Source organism: Apium graveolens, chromosome 5, assembly GCF_009905375.1.
Source record: "Apium graveolens cultivar Ventura chromosome 5, ASM990537v1, whole genome shotgun sequence".
Taxonomy (NCBI): Eukaryota; Viridiplantae; Streptophyta; class Magnoliopsida; order Apiales; family Apiaceae; genus Apium; species Apium graveolens.
The window spans coordinates 136,462,928-136,484,507 of record NC_133651.1 but is presented as its reverse complement, the minus strand read 5'-3'; positions in this window follow the sequence as shown (position 1 = coordinate 136,484,507).

Genomic DNA, 21,580 nt, shown 5'->3' with positions numbered 1-21,580 from the left:
AGATGAAGAAGTTGGGAATCTTGCTCTCATGGCTAGTGATGCAAGCACCTCATCGTCAAGAAAAGAGGGCATTAAACAGGTACAACCGGTAGTGTGGATTCTTGATAGTGGATCGTCAAGACATATGACCGGAGATAGAGCCCTGCTATCAAATGTGGTTGAGAAAGCTGGCCCAGTGGTTACCTTTGGAGATAACAGCAAAGGTTTAACGGAGGGATATGGCTGTTTGCAAGCTGGAAATGTTATCATTGAAAATGTATATCTTGTGCAAGGACTTGAACACAATCTGCTTAGCATTAGTCAGTTCTGTGACAACGGCTACAATGTTTTATTCGACAAGCTGAAGTGTCAGATTCTGCACAAGAAAAGTGAAAAACCCTCCTTAATGGGAATACGGAAAGGAAATCTGTTCGTAGCTGACATGAACTCTGGAAGCAATCTTGAAGTCAATTGTTTCTATGCAAAAGCATCGTCAAATGAGAGTTGGCTATGGCACAAGAGACTTTCCCATCTCAATTTCAAGACAATGAATTCTCTTGTCAAAAGAGAATTGGTAAGAGGTCTGCCTCAGCTGGAATTTTCTCCAGAAGGACTATGTGAGGCTTGCCAGAAAGGAAAGTCAAAGAAAGCAAGTCACAAAGGCACTGACACATCTTCCATAACTGGTGTTCTGCAATTATTGCACATGGATTTATTTGGTCCAGTTAATATCCTTTCTATGTCAAAGAAGTGTTACTGTCTTGTGATAGTTGATGACTATTCCAAGTATACGTGGGTTTTATTTCTTCACTCTAAGGATGAAACACCACAAGTTGTGATTGATCATATCAAGATGATTGAGTTAGATTCTAACGTCCCTGTTAGAGCAATAAGGTCAGATAATGGAACAGAATTCAAGAATGCACTTCTAAATGGATTCTGTACAGACAAAGGGATTACCAGACAATTTTCAGCTCCTAGAACCCCTCAACAAAATGGAGTGGTAGAAAGGAAGAATCGTACATTGATTGAAGCTGCAAGAACGATGTTAAATGAATCAGGTCTTCCAATGTACTTTTGGGCTGAAGCTGTCAATACTGCATGTTATACTCAGAATCGAACTCTAATCAACAAAGACTTCATGAAAACTCCTTATGAGATTTTGAATGAACAGAAACCTTCTATCAAATACTTTCATGTATTTGGTGCCAGATGCTTCGTGCTCAAGGATGGAGATGATCGTCGTGGTAAGTTCGAGGCAAAGGCATATGAGGGTATTTTTGTTGGATATGGAAGAAGATCATATAGAGTGTTTATCATTGATCAACACAAAGTAACTGAAAGTGTCAATGTTACATTTGATGACACTAAACTCCCTAGTATCCAAACTGAAGATCCTTCTGAGAAACTGAAGTTTGATGATACGTCAGATTCAGAGTCAGAACATGGTCAAGAACCTGAGGTTGTTGCTGTTGAAGAACCTATTAATCCTAATAATACTCAAGGTAATAGTGATGGAAACTCTGGAAACAATGGAGATACCACTGCTACTGACGGAGAATCTTCAAGTCAACATGGCAACAACTCAGGGGGAGATGCTGAAGGATCATCTAGTAGGACACAACATCACAATGAATTTCAAGGTGAATCATCAAGATCAAATCTTCCAAGACAGACTGTCTGGAATAAAGCTCACCCTTTTGAGTTGATTATTGGTGATCCAGATGTTGGAGTCAGAACTAGACGTGCTACTCAAAATGAGTGTCTGTTCTCAGGATTTCTTTCTGAGATGGAACCTAAGAAAATTGAAGAAGCACTAACTGATCCAGATTGGGTGATTGCTATGCAAGATGAACTCAATCAGTTTGAAAGTCAACAAGTCTGGAAACTGGTACCTAGGCCTGTACACAAGAAAGCTGTTGGTACAAGGTGGGTATTCAGGAATAAACTAGATGAAGATGGTGTGGTTACAAGAAACAAAGCAAGACTGGTAGCTAAAGGGTATTCTCAAGCTGAAGGTATTGATTATGATGAAACCTATGCTCCAGTGGCTAGACTTGAGGCAATCAGGATATTTCTGGCATTCGCAGCATTTTCAAACTTTAAAGTTTATCAAATGGATGTCAAGAGCGCCTTTCTGAATGGAAAGCTGGATGAAGAGGTATATGTAGAGCAACCTCCTGGTTTTGAAGATCCAGATCATATGGATTTTGTCTTCTTTCTTTTCAAGGCTATCTATGGGCTAAAACAGTCACCAAGAAAATGGTATGACACTCTCTCTGAATTTCTTATTGAAAATAGCTTTATTAGAGGTGTCATAGACAAAACTCTCTTTTCTAAAAAAACATAAGAATGATACTATATTAGTCCAAGTCTATGTGGATGATATAATATTTGGGTCTACTAATGATAATCTCTGTAAGAGATTTGCTAAGTTAATGCACAGCAAGTTTGAAATGAGCATGATGGGAGAGCTGAAGTTCTTTCTTGGATTACAAGTAAATCAAAGGTTAGATGGAACATTTATTTGTCAATCCAAGTATCTCAAGGAACTCCTCAAAAAATACAATCTAGAGGATTCTGCATCAGCAAGGACTCCATCAACTACAGCTGTCAAGCTTGGACCATGTGAAAACTCCATTAAGGTAGATGTCACAAGCTACAGAGGTATGATTGGCTCGTTACTCTATCTTACTGCGAGTAGACCAGATATTATGTATGCTACATGCCTATGTGCAAGGTTCCAAGCGGATCCTAGAGATATTCATCTCGTTGCTGTTAAACGAATCTTAAGATATCTTAAGGGAACACCAAATCTAGGTATTTGGTACCCTAAAGAATCTGGTTTTAACCTTGTCGGATATACAGATTCAGATTATGCAGGAAGTGTTGTTGATAGGAAAAGCACCTCAGGAAGTTGTCAATTCTTAGGAAGCAGGCTAGTCTCATGGTACAGCAAGAAACAGCAAACAGTTTCCAACTCAACGGCCGAGGCTGAATATATTGCTGCTGGAAGCTGCTGTGCTCAGATCTTGTGGATTAGGAACCAACTACGAGACTATGGCTCTGTATTGAACAAGATTCCTATTTTATGTGACAACACAAGTGCAATAGCCATCACCAACAACCCTGTGCAGCACTCGAGGACAAAGCACATTGACATCAGGTATCATTTTATTAGAGAGCACGTCATGAATGGTACTGTTGAACTATTTTTTGTTCCAACAGAAGAACAAATAGCAGATATTTTCACTAAACCACTTGACGAATCCACATTTACCAGATTAGTTGGTAAATTGGGCATGTTAAATGTTTTTGTGATTAATTTAATTAATATCTGGAATCTGTTCTTGAATGAATTTACAAATGAATTTTTCATAAATGAAAAATTCATTTGCAAATTTATTTTATCATTTTATCATATTTCTTGCTTATTTCTATGTAATATATATTATCTTATCTATTTTTATTTTTTTTCCCTATTTGTTAATTTAAAATATCTCAGAATATTTTATTTCCTCTAAAAATATTCTTCTATGAATTTTATTTGCTAAAATTCAATAGAAATCTATTTTTGGAATAAAAATAATAAATTCTGATATATTATCTTTGTTTCTGTAAAAATTTTAAGTGTTTATTTCAGTTTTACTATTTTGAAATATAGTTTCAGTACATAAATAGAAGTCTGTACATATTTGAGTGTTTTTCTACTGCAATGACAATCGGCAAGACAATTGAATTGTCTTGCTGAAAATCATTTCAGTACTTATATATATATATATACTTATTTTCATAATTAATTCTGTGTGAAAACCTTTTATTTTCAGAATGACAATCGGCAAGACAATTGAAATTGTCTTGCTGAAAGTCATTTGCGAATATAATTGTTATTTCAGTTTAGTTTTATACTGGCAAGACAATCGGTATGACTATTGATTGTCTTACCAGTTATAAACATTATATATATATATCTATTTTATTTTATTTTGCCTGGTATGACAATCGGTATGACTATCAGATTGTCATACCAGTTATAATTTTAATACTTATTCGTGTATTTCATTTCCTTCTTTTTGCCTGGTATGACAATCGGTATGACAATCCCGGATTGTCATACCAGCTGTTATATAAAGGCGTTTGGTGTATTGTTTTTAAACCATTTCATCAGTTCACTTCATTTCAAAAAAAATCTAACAGTTTTTATCTCTTAATTTTCTCTCTTCTCTCTCTTCGAACCAAACAATCAATCTGGTTATTTCCTTGCTCGAGTTTTTACTCAGCAAACTTAATCATCACTTTAGTGATATATACATATAAGTATATACATAAACAAGTGCTGTTGAATTTTCTGTAAATTCAGTTTGCCCCTTCAATTCCTTTTTAATCTTAATTTCTTATTTGTGTCTTTTGGTGTGTCAAAACTGTGTTAGTGATTTAAGAATTTTAACGAGATACATTTCTGTCTAAATTTTTCGATTATAATTAATTTAATTCGAATTATTAAATTAATTTAATTAATTCGAATTTTCTTAATATTATTCTTAAAATTCTGAAAGTGTGTGCCTTATTATTATTTTAAAATGGCTCTCAATTTCCAAATTGTCGCGCATAATCTAGTTGGTTATTTCAATCCGGAAAAATGTGATGTTGAAAAATTTAAGCCTTGGATTAGATTTTTAAATGACCATTCGATTGTTAGCTCTGCTATTAAATCAAATATGATTTTAAATATCGATCTTCTTAGACTGATTTGCACAACCTCTACTGTGGCCGATGATTCAAAATCTTTTTCATTCACCGTGGCAAACACACAGTATGTAGTTGATGAAACAGTCGTCAATCGTGCGCTAAATTTTCCACTTGACAATTTCTGTAATTTACCCTCTGAAAATGATATCACAAATTTTTTCATTGCTATTCACTATCAGGGGGTGATCAATTTAACCAAACTTTCTAAATCAAATTTGGTGTCTGAATGGGATATTTTCTTCGATACACTTTCCAAAGTGTTTGCCAACTGCACAAAATCCAATTTTCATAACATCACTTCCACCCTGCAGTATATTGGTCTTGCGGTTGTTTTCAATCAAAGGATCAATTTTGGCAAACTACTTTTTCCCATTCTCTTGAGACGTCTAACTTCTGCTTTACGTGATCATTCTACAAATCGTAGGGTATCATGTTACTATGCTCGTTTTCTTATGCTCATAGCAGATCATCTACTCACCCCTGAACACAAAGCACTTTTTGCTAACTCTGCTGTAACCGAACCCCCACCAGTTAGCAAAAAGATTTACACTCGCCAAGACACAACCTTCAAATTTATGCAAGTACCAGTACTTGTATCTGCTTTCATGACCAATTATATTCCCTTGCCTATTTTTAATCTTCCCGGCCATGAACAGCAACCTCAACCTCCAGTGGTTCAAGCCACCCAGGCTCTTCCATTACAGGTAGTAACTCCTCACACTCTCTCTCAATCTCTTCCTACTTCTGTTAACAGACCCTCAGTGGTTGATAGGGCTGACCATGAAGTTGTAGAACCACAGCTTCAATCCCAGGTCATAGAGCCAAACACAGAGTCTCATTCTATCTCACCCTCTCCCCCACTGTCTAAAATGTTACCCAGAAGATTATTAGGAAGTAGTACAATGTCAAATATGAGTGAACCCTCAGCTCTGCCTCCTCCTAAGAAAAGAAAAACCTATTCTGAGGCATCTGATAGCTTATCCTTGTCCTCCCAACAGGACATGGACTTTGAAATGGCCAATGAACAGTTACTAGAGGCATTCTCTCAACAGGATGCATCTATTGAAATTCGCCATCGGGCCATGGCATCTTGTACTGAGTCAAGCACAATTCCATTACTCACAATGGAACCATACACTTCCCCAGATAATACTCAGGACACCCAGCGAGGAGTGCACGTAGAGTCGGTTACAGTGCCTGCCATAGTTACGGCAGAAGAGCAGTCACATGCTTCAGAGGGAAAATCTGACTCTCCGCCATCTTTAATAGAGTCATTTTCTCCCCTCCCAGATCCAACAACTCTGGCTCCCTTATGGGATTCTCCACTCGCAGATTTATCTGGAGAAAGTGGAGGGCAACTCGGTCAATCTATCCCTGAAGCAATTCAGACATCTATTCCAAAAGATTTGATAGCATTGACTGAGGATCGGGACTCGCGAATTCCCATTGCACCACCACTGACCTCTCTTGAAGAGGCTAGGGTGATTTTTAATGCAGGTACACAAGAACAGCAATTGGAAGACTCCTCACGAGCAATCATATTGAGAGAAACACATGCACGTGAGATGAGTGAACCAAATACGAGTGAACTTCAGGTGAGAGCACACACAGACACTGATACTATCAACCTGTTAGCTCAGATTGCTGCCCTGAAAGAAGAACTTGCTAAAAGTCAAGCTGAAGCTCAAGCATTCAAAGCACAGGTGGTTGAACGGTCTTCTTCTTCCACCTCTGTCGACAATCAACTTGCAATCATAAGGAATGACATCTCAGATTTAAAGACTACTGTAATACCAAAGCTCAATTCTATTCAGGACACTCCAAATTTATCAGCTGATGACATATCCAACTTCTGCTCCCTACATACAAGAATGACTTCTCTTGAAGACCTCGTTGAGATGAATCATTCACTGGACAACTCAAGATTTCTAAAGATAGAGACGGGCATGGAACATCTAAATGAAGGCATGAAGCACTTATATTACATGATCAAGAATTCTCATTGCCCTAATGAAGAACAAAGAGCTTATTTTGAAGGACCGTCTGGTGGAGGATCAGGCTCAGGAAGTGGTGGAGGTTTCAAAGGAAAGTCAGTAGAGGATCCCTCAACTAAGGGGGAGAAGAAAGGGAGTAGTTCCAAAGGGAAAGAAAAAGATACTTCTGCTGGAGATAAAGGAAAGGCTGATGATGCCTACTACAGTGGAGAACAGGATGACTTCGATATTTTTGACATTCCCACTGAACCAGTTCAGGAAGATAAAGATGGGTTATTTGAAGCTGAAGAAGAAAGTGATTTTGAAGATTGGGAAGAAGAAGATTCAGTGGATCCTAGGTTTGAGAAAGAATTTCAGAAAGAGCAGTCAGAGATGCAAAGAAAAGAAGCTGAACTCAAGAAGGTCTCACAGATCATTGATAGGAGAAAAGACATACAAAGAACAGAAACTCTTCAAAAGCAACGTCTTCATGACATTAAAGCTCAAGAAAGGAGAAGAGATGTCAGACTGAAGATTGGTGGAAAGTGGGATGAAGCTAGGAGAGTACTCGATATGCCTCAGCTATGCACTAACAATGATAGGCAGTTCTTACATCTTCTTGACAAGCTGGAAATCTCAAATCCTAACAATGACATGTACATGAATGCTATCAAGACTGAAGTCTCAAGGATCACAGCTGCTTTTGATAGATCCCTAAATGAGATGAGCATTTTTGTATATTGTCAGAGTGAAGGATCATTCAAAGTGTCACTTCATCTATTTGAGAATCGTTCGTTGTCAGAGATTTGGGTTCTTTTAAACAAAGTGAAAAGAAGCTCAGAGTTGAATGAAGTTCTTCGGGAAAGGCTTAAAGAGTTTGCCAGCAGGGCTAGTCCTCAAGTGGTCAACAATCCTCATCAAGTGAGATTCTTTAAGTCTGATTGTCTTCAAATCTGTCAGCTAGATGTACAATCTCTTAAAGACTACTCAGCTAAGCATCTGGTCTGGATGGAACATCATTTGAGAACTGCTGGATATTCATCCATGTTGAAGACTCAAGCTGCTGACTTGATTCAAGCTTATTGTGAGAAGAATGTTAAAAGGTACAATCAACTCAAGAATAAGTTGAAGACAGTTGGAGTTCAACCAGTCAGACCTGCAAGCTTCACTTCAGAAAAGGATCGTGTTTTTGACAAGGAATTGCTTCAAGATTTAGAAGAAGGTGAAGTCAGAAGAGAAGACAACTAAAGTCAATTAGCTCAAAACTCAATGTAATATGATTAGAGCGTTATGAATCAAGATAGACTAATGTAGTTATATGTTCAGGCTAGAGGAACATCTATCTTGTATTCACTTGTAAATTTCATTTGGAATCTGGAAAATGTTAAATATAATCCAGAACTTTTCTGCTATTTACTTTACATTACTGTTTATATCTTTTTCTTATTTGTTAGTTGAGTTATCCTCTAGGTATTTGTTGTTATTGTCTAACAAGCAAATAGGGGGAGATTGAAAGGCATATGTCATAGCCTACTCGTTTATTCGAGTATTTAACTCAACTCAAATAAGAATGTAATAAGTAAATAGTGGATCAAGCATCAGAGAGATCTCACAAAGTAACATCTGTCAAAGAATAAAGAAACATTGTTCATCTGCAGACTTGAAGATTCACTGGAAGAAGTTCAAGAATTTGATCATGCCTCAGTGATATAACTCAAGATCGTGGATTTAATCAAGTGACAGAGATCTCGTCAAGGTATCATTTATTACAAGGATTCAATGAGAACAACAAAGTCAAGACATGAAGAAACGTCACGAAAGTTAGTCACTCATGAACCAGACAGTACATCGAGTGTCAGCATTGAAGTGGCGGAATTGATTCATAAGTCTCAGTGACTTTCAGAAGATTGTCAGAAGAATGGATGCTGCTCAGGGTTAGTATTAATTCTCTATTAATTAATTAAGTCATATAATTTTAATTAAGAAAATAAATTATATCTGCAAGGATTAATTTATTGATTAATTGAATTAAATTGATTAATTAATTTAGAATTAATATTAAGGATTTACAGAATTTTAATTGGTTAAAATCTGTTTTAATTCTAAAAAGACAAGTAATTGTACTAGTATGACAATCGGTATGACAATTGATAGTCATACCGAATGTCATGCTAATTCAGTTGATTGTCTTGATAGAATTATTATTTAGATTAAAATCACTTATTAATTCAGTAAAACAATTTAGTTTGAACTAATATGACAATCGGTATGACAATCAATAGTCATACCGAAAGTCTTGCTAGTTCATTTTAATTGTCTTCCTAGCTCTAATAGATTGTCTCACCGAAAGTCCTTCAAGCTCAAATAGATTGTCACACCAGTTCAATAACTTCGGCTGTGATTGTTTAAAAGAAAGCAGAAGACAATATCATCCAATAATTTTTTCAGCAATCAAACAGAGCACATACAGAACAAGAAAACACAGCAGAAAACAAAAGAAAATATTTCATCATTCATCTGCTTATTCAAGATCAAATATTCTAGTTTGTTAATGTTAAATCCAAACCACTAGAATTACTTATCTTGTTCTTGTATATCAATCTAGCGGATTAAAATCCCTAGAACTTAATCTCAAATCGCTTTTAGCATTTGATCTTTTAATTACAAAAATAGAAAAAGTTCATGTCGAATTTATTCTAAATTTGTAATAATTGATTTGAGATTAATCCCTTGTAACCGATACCGTAGTTGTAACACCTTTCAAGTTTAATAAAAGTTTTATTTAACTTGAATTTTGTTTCACAATTTTATTCCGCATTTTATTCGACGAAACGGTATTGTTTGCATTCAACCCCCCCTTCTACAAACAAATTGGGACCTAACAGAGGTCGTTATCTTATAATACTATTATCATTATTTTCAGGATATATGTATTATATTATTGAGTCGTGACCCTCTGATCTATACCCCGAATCGGGAGGGCGTCATAGGTTTGTATCAGAGCCGCAATTTTTGGTCACTGAAACAAGCGTAGGTCTTGTCTAAGATAAGACATGCATATCACCTAATCTAGGAGCGATATTAAGCAAACTCATATAAAGTTTAAGTTGAGATTGTATGATATTGCCTTGAATACTAAGATAGGATAGAGGTATACTTAAGATGACCCTGGTTCGAGTGTGACGTATTAGTACACTTCCTGGACACTATGAGTGATGAGATGATAACCCGTTAGAAATTAATTGTACCGCCAAAATCTCATGAAACCTGATACTAGTTTGAATTTGAGCACTCCGCAGACCTTGCCAAAAGGGTGGCAATTGGTAATAAGTATGAAATGTTGGAAGATTTCATGAATGTGGATTCAGTGAATCCACAAAGGTGTTCGTCGAGTCGAATGCTGAGGTTGGTGAGACCTGTAAGCATGTAAAGATACTCATTGAGCTTTCGGAGTTAGGGTAAACACAAGTATAGGGAAGTAATGAAAATATATTTAGAGTTGATAAGAAATATTCAGGAAAGAAATAAATGAGATAATTAGGAGAGTATTATGGTTGTACCATCGACTTATCATGATGTTGTTTTTTGTCGAGTAGTTTGTTTTATTATTTAGAATCTTAAATAAACTTAGATACAGTGGCGAAAACTAGTCTAGGTAATTGGATTTATTACAATGAGTAGGAAGGTTAACCGTGATAATAGTGGTCCGATTACTTCGACGTTCGGCGCTGGTGTATGAAATAATGAGACACAGTTAGAAATGATATGGATGAACATCAATGAACAATGCATTTTAAAAGGAATACCTAATTTTTATGTACCTGATATATTTTATTAACTGAGCTGATTGTTAGTTTAGCACAACCACAATAAAGATAGTAATATCAAGTTTAATTGAGGTAAAATTTTTATGTCTACCTGTTAAATTAAAAAAGGCATAGACTAGACAATAAATGCTAGTTAAATTTTGAAGTGGAAAAGCTAATTATGATTCGGAAAGAAGGATAATACTAAGACCTAGAAAGAAAGCTTACATTTAAGGTAAAATTTTCAGAGCCATTTTCACGAGAGGTAATATTTTTAGTCTAGGAAAAACATGAATCTTGAAAGATCAGAACAGGGAAATGGAGGACAAGGAAAAATAAGAACATTGTTATAATAAGTAATAAAAAATAACTACTACGGATGAAAAAAAGGTGAATAAACATGTTAAGGAGTATAAGGTGTTGGTTCTAGTGGGTAATATGTCAAGATATTAACATGACCAACCCTCTAGCTCAACAAAAGGCAAAGAGATTTAATATCCCCATGAAAGACACTGCTCAGAGTGCAGATCTTATATGGGTTATAATGAAGTGAGTAACGGTAAGATTTTGGATCCAGGGATGATTCATCGAAATAAGAAAAAAAGGATGAGAGTTATGTTTCAGATACATAAACAAGTAAAGAAGTTTTGATTATCATATAGGACAAAAGGTTATTATGCCGAGTATATGGAACTAATATTGTTCATGTGATAATAAACATCTAGCATTACCTTACAATAGAGAAGTTGAATATGCTATCAACTTAGCACCCAAAATAGAATCCGTTTCAAAGATATTGTATTGAATTGAAATTGTGGAAGTTAAGGGTTGACAACTCAATTGCTAGAGTTGTTAGGCAAATAAGTTAGAAGACTAAGTGTAATAACATAAGAAGATGTGATGTTGATGAATGAGAGGGATGGAAATAGAAACTGTAAGTCCACTATAGAGAGCTTAGAGAATTGATAATCAAGAACAAATATTTAAGACTAAAAGTTTGTCCGATTAGTTGGAAGGAGCATCTTCTTTCTCCAAGAAATAGTTAAGATCTATCATATTTCAAGTTATAAGAAGTAAATGCACTTTATGAATAGATTGGTAAGCAGATACGAAGTGCAATTTAAAAATATAAGGGTAAGTTAACTTCCAAGAAAGATAAAGAAGTTCCATTTCAAGGAACAGAAAAGATAAACTAACTCTGATAAAAAAACAATAATTTTAAAAACAATGTAAGGTATGTTTGACGTGCGCAGTAGAGTTTTATAAAGAACCACCCAGGATGAAAGAGATATTGTTGTCAATGAAATTCCAGATGTCACGAGTTTCCAGAATCACCATCTTATTGAGGAATAGACTTTAAGATTATTATGACACCAAAAATATCAAAGGGGGCCATAACCCGAAACGAATCACTCTACGAAAGAGAAAAGGTTTTAAGGCTAGTTGTATATTACACAAGATTTAAACTAGAATTTTTCAAAGACGACTATCTTACTAATCGAGATAACGAGAAAGAATAAGAGTTTATATGGGCAGTGTATCTCCCAAGATCTTATAAATAGAATTTTTTAATAAAATACGAATAAATGCGTAACTTTCATTATTTGCTATATTTTGATATACTCCGAGTCAGAAAGAGAACAAGTGGAACAATTAAAGAGAGTTTTGGAAATTCTAAAGAAAGAGATATATAAGAGAATTTTAGAAGTTCTGGAGTTGAATAAAGAAAGTGAAATTGCTTGGACAAGTGGAAAATAGTGAAGAGATTAAGATAGAATCCCTACAGAGTGAAGTCGTCATGGACAAAGAAAGATCAAAGAAGAATGATAAAATTTGAATGAAATAAAAAGTGTGGGAAAAGTTTTAAAGAGTTAAAGAAAAGGTTAATATTTGCACTAGTATTGGTATTGCTAAATGACAGAAGTGAATTTTATGGTCTATTAGGGGCTTCTCATCAAGCCCTAGAAGGTGTATATAGGAACAAGACAAATGATCGTACGTGTTTTTGGATAACTGAAATCTACTGAGGAAAAAGTATTTAACTCGTGATTTAAAACATGTAGTAATGACATAGTATTGGTGCCTAAATTGTTAGTGGTATGGAAAGAAGTGCAAGATCTACACGGGTCATAGAGTTGAAGATATTTTTATCGAGAAAATGCTTAATATAAGTTAATGACGATGATTAAGAGAGAATCAAAGATTATGACGGTGTTATCCACTAACATCCAAGTAAGATGAACGTAATGGTCTTTGTGTTGTGCGGAATAGAAAGATTAAATATATTGACCTCATCGGAAAAATTGAATAAATGATTTAAAAAGTGAAGATTGAACACATATGCTAGATGTAATAGAATATGTGAATTATTCATTAATATATCCGCCATAAATATTAGAGAAGATCAAAAGATATCCAGAATAAGTAAGGATGCATGATGAATACAAATTAACAAGAGATGAGATACCAAGTCAAATAGGTGATAATGGATCCCAAAGGTTTTTCTTTACGTATTTGGAATCCTAATATGTATTGAAAAATGAGACTTTTTTTTGCTTTCAGGATTTTTTTTAATCAATGACTGATTTTTATTAAATGAAAAATTAATCATTTATTTATTTAATTTAATATCACATTTGATTTTAAAATAAATAAATTAAAATTTATTTTTATTAAATGAATAAATGAATCTCAATATATTTATTTATTTAATTTTGATATCAATATTTAATTTTGGAAAATAAAATTAATGTTTGAATTTTATTTAAATAAATAAATAAATTCATAGTTTACTTATTTATTTATTTTAATATCAAATATTTACTTTATTTTTTAATTGCCAACGAGTTGAATTCAAAATAAAAGGAAAAGAATTAAACCTGTACAATTCATTTAACAACAGGAGTATAGAAGTTGTGTTGTGCTGTTGATTGAGTTTTGTTGCGGGATCCAGGTGGATTTAACAAAGGAAAGAAAATCGAAATGAAGTGAACAACACAAGAAAACAACAGAGAAGTTGGAAGAGCTTTATTTCCTTCCTTCATGGCCTCACTCGCGCGTGACGAGCACGCGGTAACCTTCCTGCCTTTTCTTCCTGCGCGTGCTTCTCAAATGAAGTCCCTGGCGCGTCTCTGTTTCCCACGTGATGCTCCTGCCAGCTGCATGTGGTACAAATCAATAAACCAAAACAAAACCAGCCTTTTGTTTAATTTGTACTCCCTCCTTCCCCCTCGATTCTTTATATGGGGGACACGATTTTTTATATTGGGGGATACGGGCTTGACACGCACTTTAATACTCTTATTAAATGTATTTGCATAGTTTTTTTTAAAAAAAAATTCTTCTAAATAAAAATATAATATTTAAACTCCTATATAAAAAAAAATTTAAAAATAAATCACGGAGATATATTTTATAGTTACCTTAAAATACGTGTCAAGCAATAAAAAAAACTATAAAAAAATGAGAGGGACGGAAGTCGTACAAAACAGTGTACACATCAGAAATGAATCAAAGCTCAACAATGAAGCGCAGGTTAAGATTCTGCTCTGTTGAGTCGCAACTTAAATAGAACAAAGCACAACCCTGATGTGTCGCAGGTTGAGACTATTTTTCTACTGGTCGCAAGTTGGAGTCTTGCTCCTGGAAGCCTGTGTTAATTCGATTGCAAGGACAATTGTACTGAATCAAAATACAAGTCGTAAGTTGTGTATAATTTGGAGTTGCAGGTTGTGTTTCAAAACAGAGCGCAGGTTGACAAATTGTGGATCGCAGGTTGATTTATGCAAGCTGTAAATTCAAATTGTATGGGCTCAAATCAGCCACGTGTCTCTCTTTTCTCTCCACCTTACCAATCTACATAATCAATCAGCAGTAAATAGGATCCAAATCTCCTCCATTTTCAACCCTGCAAAGCTCTTGTAAATTAATCTCAGCACTTCTTAAAAGCTTCATTTTACAAGGGGAGATCATGTCCAATTTGTTTCACACCATTTAAAGTCTTGCAAACTTGTAACACTCATTATTTAAGGCTCTCTTGATTCTATTTAATACATTTTGATAGAAGCTTTAAATTCTTAGAGTGATAGATGGAACCCTAGATTGATAGCTATTATTTTGGTTCTCTCTATATTTGTTGTTTCGAATTATTTATATTCGTAGTTTTAAGCAAACCTTTACAGTTTAATTTCTTAATAATAAGAATTATTTCGTGAATCTCTTTGTGTTTGTTTATTTCGTTTTCGAGGTTTATTTTCCGCTGCAATTAATTTTAGAAAATGAAGAACATACATTCACCCCCCCTCTGTATGTACATTTTGGACCTAACAATTGGTATCAGAGCTTGTTGATCGATATACAGATCTGATCTGTTAGATTAGAAAGTTTTGTTGTTGATTTTGGTTGTACGGAGTCTGGGAGTGCTTTCGGTATGTAGATCTGAATTGGATTTGTTGGTTTTGACTTGACTGGTTTGGTATTGTTGACTGACTGGGTTATTGTATTTTGAGACGGTTTATTACGAATTTTTCTCAGATCTGAAAAGATGAGTTCTCGGAAAGTTAGTAGTATCAAGGTTCCTCAGTTTGATAAATCAAGATATAATTTATGGAAAAAGAAAATGTTATTGTATATTCGGCCGTCGAATCCAGAGTATATGAGAGTGTTAAGAGAAGGATGACATGTGCCGATGAAGGATCATCTGGAGTTGCCTAATATGAGAATGTCATGTCCTGAAGCTGAAAGGAGTGCATGTGACAAAGAACTGATAGCTCTGGATGAAGGCCTGCAGCTTATTTTGGTGGATTCGATGGATGATGATATGAGTCACCAAATAATGGTCTGTGAAAGTGCCAGGCACATGTCGGAAACCATATAACTGCTTATGGAAGGAACTGAAGATGTCAGGAAGAATCGATTGGATATCTTGACTTCACAATATGAGGCCTTTAAGTCCTTGCCTGGAGAAAGTATCACTCAAGTCTTTGAAAGACTAAACAAACTGTTAAATGAATTAAGTATTCATGGCAATACTTATCCTCAGAGAGAAGTCAACAGGAAGTTTATGCTAGTCCTACCTCACCACTTAAAGAATAAGGCTTCATCTGTTCGTGAGCGTGTTGACTTTGAAACCATGATGCTTGAGAAGTTGTATGGTAAGCTGAAGACATAAAATGGAGTAGGAACAAAGGAAGATCATCTATGGTGGTGGCACAGTTGATAACAAGAATGCTGAACTACTCAAGACAACTGCGCTGAACTACTCAAGACAACTGCTCTTGCAGCCAGTGGAATCAAAGAGCTTGACATTACTGCTGAAAAGCCTAAGTCTAAAACTGAAATGCTCTTTGAAGCTGAGATGGATGATGGAAACCTCTTTGGGAATCCAAGTGAATACTACACCACTGAGGACCTGCAAAGTATGGAAGATGCTACTATGGCCACTCAGCTGGCATGTTCAGTAATATCAGGTTTAGAAGGAAGCAAGGCTTTAGGGGTTCTGGAAGCAGCAACCGTGGTCAGAGGTCAAGTTCATCTTCTGGATCAGGTTACAAGACATGGATGGTTGATGGAAGCAAGTTCAGATGCTATAACTGTGATGAGGTTGGGCACTTTACCACTGAATGTAGGAAGCCTCAACAAACAACGGAAAAAGGCAAAGCTTATCAGGATAAGGACTCAGGTAGCTCAAGGAAGTATCCAATGAAATCTTACATAGCTGAGAGGAAGAGATGGGATGACACTGATGATGAAGAAGAGCAATATGGAAATCTAGCATTGATGGCAGAATCTTCTTCTCAGGTAACATTTCCAACTATTCGTGCTTTACCTCCAGATAACTTGTGTGAGAATGAACACTGTGTCGCCTTCAGGTATACTATCCTAGTGTATGGAAATGCTGTTTCTCATCACTATCTTAAGGCACGATGCAATATAAAGGAATGCATTGAACAATATGATGCCATAAAAGAAGTGTATAGAAACGTTAGTACTACACTAAGATGTACTATGCTTGATGTCGAAGATCTTAAAGTAGAACTAAAGAAAGTTAAAATGAAAATGATAAGTTAGTTCTAGATAGGGTCAGTGTTGAGAATCTTAAGCAAACCAATAGATATTTAGAGCTTAAGATTACTAAGCACCTTGAGACAGAGGAAAAGCTTAAGAACAATAATGCAGAATTAGAAACTAAATTGCATGCTTTTACTGATTCCGCAAATCTTGCTAAGAAGCTCATAGCTGATCAAGTAGTAGGTGGAAAAGTTGGGATAGGCTTAGACTACGACGAACTTAGAAAAGCTTCTAAGAAACGAGTAGTTGAAAATGAGCCAGTAGAGAAAGTTGTTAATCCCCCTAGTACACCTCATGTGTAACACCCCCAGATCCGGGGTCGGGGATCCGGGTCGTCACGGTCTTTCTTTCCACAATATCACTTCACTTAATTAATAATAAATAACCTTATGCTGTGACCCCACACTAACACACACCACAACCCGTTATAGTCTCAGAGATGAAATTTAAATAAGTACAAGTCTTTGAATCCACAATTTAAAAGTTATTACAACCCAAAATGATTACTTGATAAATTTACAGTTAATTGCCATTATCTGCCACAAGTTATAATTATACATAATTGATTCTCAAAAGTAGATGGTCTGATCTACAATAGATCTACCTCTGCAGCTATAGCAGCTACAACATCAACGGGAAGACGCGGGACGCTTCCCACGCGCTTGCGCTGGGTCTGCTGGAATCTGGCCATCTTTCCTAACTATTGTTGTGTGATGAAGAAATAAAGCAAGGGTGAGCAGCAAGCCCACCAAAATAATATGTATAAAGATTAACAATATATGAGCCTTCTCATAGCACTCATGAAAGTCTTGGTCAAAAGAAATGAACCAAGTTGATATCTTAATGCGATGAAGTCGCAAAATATTCAGTATATATATATATATACTTTTCAAAATATGGGAAGTCCTCTTCCATGCATAATATACACAGAGTTCCAGTGTATAACTGTATAAAAATATCGTTGCAAGGTGATCTCATATATCTAACCTTGTCTCAACGTTTTTCTGAAAATCTTTGTCATGCATAAGATAATCATTTACTAGATATAAGTTTAAAAGATGAAGTTACAAGATACTCCAATATACTTATATCTTTTCCAAATACTACTTGAACTACCACCGTTCAAGTTATAATTAGTTTCGAAGTTCATCACCCAGATGAGACTACAAGATAAGACTTGAATAGATTCAATCTTTGAAATATCATTATAAATAACGAAGTTACGAGATACTTCATTAAGTCCTGATATATATATCCATATATATATATATATATATATATCTCATATATTTCCTAAAAATCTCTGTCATGTAAAGTATGGACATAGTTATAATATCCAATGAATTTTTTTTTGGAAAGGAAAAGAATTTTGGCATAAACCAGATATCTTGCTGATCAGGCAAAGATACCAATAAGTAACCTTTTCTACTAGTAGATGGATGAATCCCCCACCGGTCATCACCCTGGCCACATAAGGACCTTGTGCTGGACCGCCACCCGGCCTCTTACGCGTTGATGGACTGCCACCCAGCCACTTACACTTTGATAGACCGTACCCCGGCCTGTTGCTTATGCCGACTCAATTAGATGGGCTTACTTCCCGAACATTGGGCAAGTAATCAATTCATTTATCAAAACAGCAACCTTGTTGCGAATATAAAATACACCATAGAGCCGGATCCCTCAGGTTTTGAACGAGTATTTAAATCCCCTTTAAAAGGAAGATCTTAAATATAAAAATGAGTTTTGGGATCCGCTCTAACTTTTAAAAATCATTTTGAAGACTCGAAAACACTTTATAGAGTGTTTGGAGTAAAGCTGATTTAATGAAGTAAATCAGTCCCCAGAATATTTAGAAAATGACTGAATATTATTATTTAAATAATATTCCCATAAAGAATAATCTTTATAAAAATAATTGAAGTAGAAGTATTAAAACTTATACTTGAAACGAGTATTAAATAACCAAAGATACACTTATATGAAAGTATTATCTTTATTTGAATAATCGAAAATAAGTTTGATTATTGACACCTTATTCTTTAATAAAATAAAGAATATATTTCAGTAATAAGCGGAGTCATAATACCTCGAATAAATATTATAAATAATATTCATAAAATAAAGGAGTCATACATCCTCGATTGAATATCCAAGTAATATTCAATAATAATATAAATTGAGTCATAAGCCCTCGAATGAATATTCAAATAATATTCAAATAATAAAATAAACTTAAAGTTATCGAATAAACCTTATTCGATTAATAGTTTGGAAAACTATAACCATATATATATATATAAATATATATATATATCCATATCCATATATACAAAATCTACTCGGGATCCTCGACTCCCGGTTTTAGAAAATATTTTCACCTTTGGTTCCATTTCACTACCATTTCAAATCCCAAACTCTAAATCACAACAACAAGCTACAATAGCACCCTACTAATCAAAATCATCTTATAATATATAGGAATCTAGGGTTTGGAGATGGTATACCTTCCTTGAAGTGGTGGGAGGAGCTAGGAAGCCTTAAGAAGCTTTGAGAAGTCTTAGGAATGCTTGGATCTTCAAGGAAAACAAGAAAAACTTCAAGTTAAAAACTTGAAAACACTATTCATAGTCTTCTTCTTTGATTAAATGAAGAAGATGGAGAAGGAATTGATGGCTTAAACTCATGATATAGCCCTAACTAAGCATGAAGATGATTAGGGAATTAACTCACCAATTTAGGAAGCTTGGATCTTTGATTTTGAATTTCTTGCTCTTTTGAATAGTAAAAAGCCGAGAGCAAAGATGAACCATGCCTTGGTTGCTTTTTGATTTTGATGAAAAATGATTTTGCTTGGCTTGGTTGGCTTGTTTTTGTGTTTGATTTAGTTAATTACCTTGTTGCCCTTGAATTTGTGTGGTTACAAAGCCACCACACCTCCTTCCTTTTTTGTCATGCCTATGTCACCTTGCACATGTCATAATGCTCCCACTTGTCCACACCTTGTGGTTTGATGATGTCACAATCCCTGGCTTCTTGTACAAGCTTGTCTCTTGGTCACTTATTTGTTTTACGGTTCGCTTATCTTTCGTTCTCGTTGATCGTTTGAGGGATCATACCCGGGATCTTATTACTTAGGTTCCCTTAACCTTTCTCAATATATTATATTCCTTTTATGATCCTCTCCTATAATCCTTTAATTTAAATCCTTTTTATCCTGTTACCTTTTTCTCAATTCTTTCCGTATCTAGTGGATTTCCGGGAAAAATCAAAGTGTTCGGAATTGGATTCTGACGATCTTTACATACACTTATATACCATATAGAGTACTAATAATATCCCAGAAGATCAATAACAGAACCCCTACATAGTGTGGCATGAAAAGTTTTCTCATTCAGCAAAAACACTATTCATAAGGGTTTCAAAATCTCCAACAATTGGGGTTATTACAGTCTCCCCTCCTTAAAAGGATTCCGTCCCGGAATCAGATAGAAAACAGTTGGGGATGCTTTTCTAGCATTGTGCCTTCTAACTCTCTAGTCAATTTTCCACATTGTGGTCCTACCACCAACTCTGCCTAGTTTGATAATCCTTCACCTAAGCACTTGTTCCTTTTTCAATCTATAACCCTTCCTGGTTGCTCCATATAGGTTACGTCTGGTTGCATGTCTATGCGCTCCTATGCCCCTATTTATCTGGCATCCGAATTACCCTTTCTTAACATTGATACGTGAAACGCGTTATGACTCGCTACATGTTCTGGGGTAAGGCTAGCTCATATGCTAACTTCCCAATACTCCTTAATATATCCAAGGGTCCAACAATTGGTGGACTTAGCTTTCCTTTCTTTCCGAATCTCATTAATTCTTTTCAAGGGAATACTTTTAACAAGCCTCCTTCCTATTCTTTGTCCCTTCGGGTCAAATCGACATACTTCTTATGTCCTTCCTGGCTACTACCAGTCGTCCTCTGATTAGATCTATTATATCCTTGGTCCTTTGGACTACTGCGGGTCCGAGCATCTTGCGCTCTACAACTTCATCCTAACGTAAGGGAGATCGACATTGTCTTCCCTCAAGGATCTCATAAGGCGATACCTCAATACTGACATATGATCTATTATCGTAAGATAACTTAATCCGCGTTAAGTGATCATTCCAAATTCTTTCAAGTCTATTGCACAGACTCTCATTATAGCTTTTATCATTAGAACTTTTGCTTCTCAATACCCATTCTTTTCCAGTTCGTAATCGCTACTACCTTCCGTTCCTAATATTATACGGGTTATACTTTTGCTCGTTAGCGTTCTATAACCTTTTAATAACCACGTCAACCTTAGTATCACGAATGTGTTTCCATTCCGCATACTACCACCACTTTATTACTCCTTTTTCAGTTGTTTCTATTTTCCAAAATTTGATCAATCAAATAGAAGTAAAGGAATTTGTTGAGAGATCACTATGATCATGAACACTTGTTATATCGCATAGTTAGTACAGAAGGTGGCCAGCCTTTAGTACTTGACAAGCAATTAAACAACATGTGGTATCCTACTCGGCTTCTATCACACAGATAGATAGTCATTCGGTAATACCTCCCCTTCTGGAAGGGTTGTTCTTCTCAGCTTACATGAAATGAAAAGAAGAGAAAAGAACGAACAGAAGAGAATTGTATATTCATAAAAAAATTTATTGCCATAAAATATCTGGCTTGGAATCTACCTCTGAACTATAGAGGTTTGTCATAGAAGAACAAAACATATATGTATTTATATCAACATCAAGTATTATAGCATCGCATTTCCCATGCCTAAATATTTCTATTTCGTCCATCATTCTATGGACCCACACTCTTCCTCGAGCTTATACACAATCACCTTTGAAACTCCCTCGACATCGAAAATCGAATCTGGGATCTCATTCTATACATCATCGTTACTAGAATTCTATGCTCGCACCGCAACCTTCCTCGTATAATAATACGACTCTCTATTGATAAGAAAGA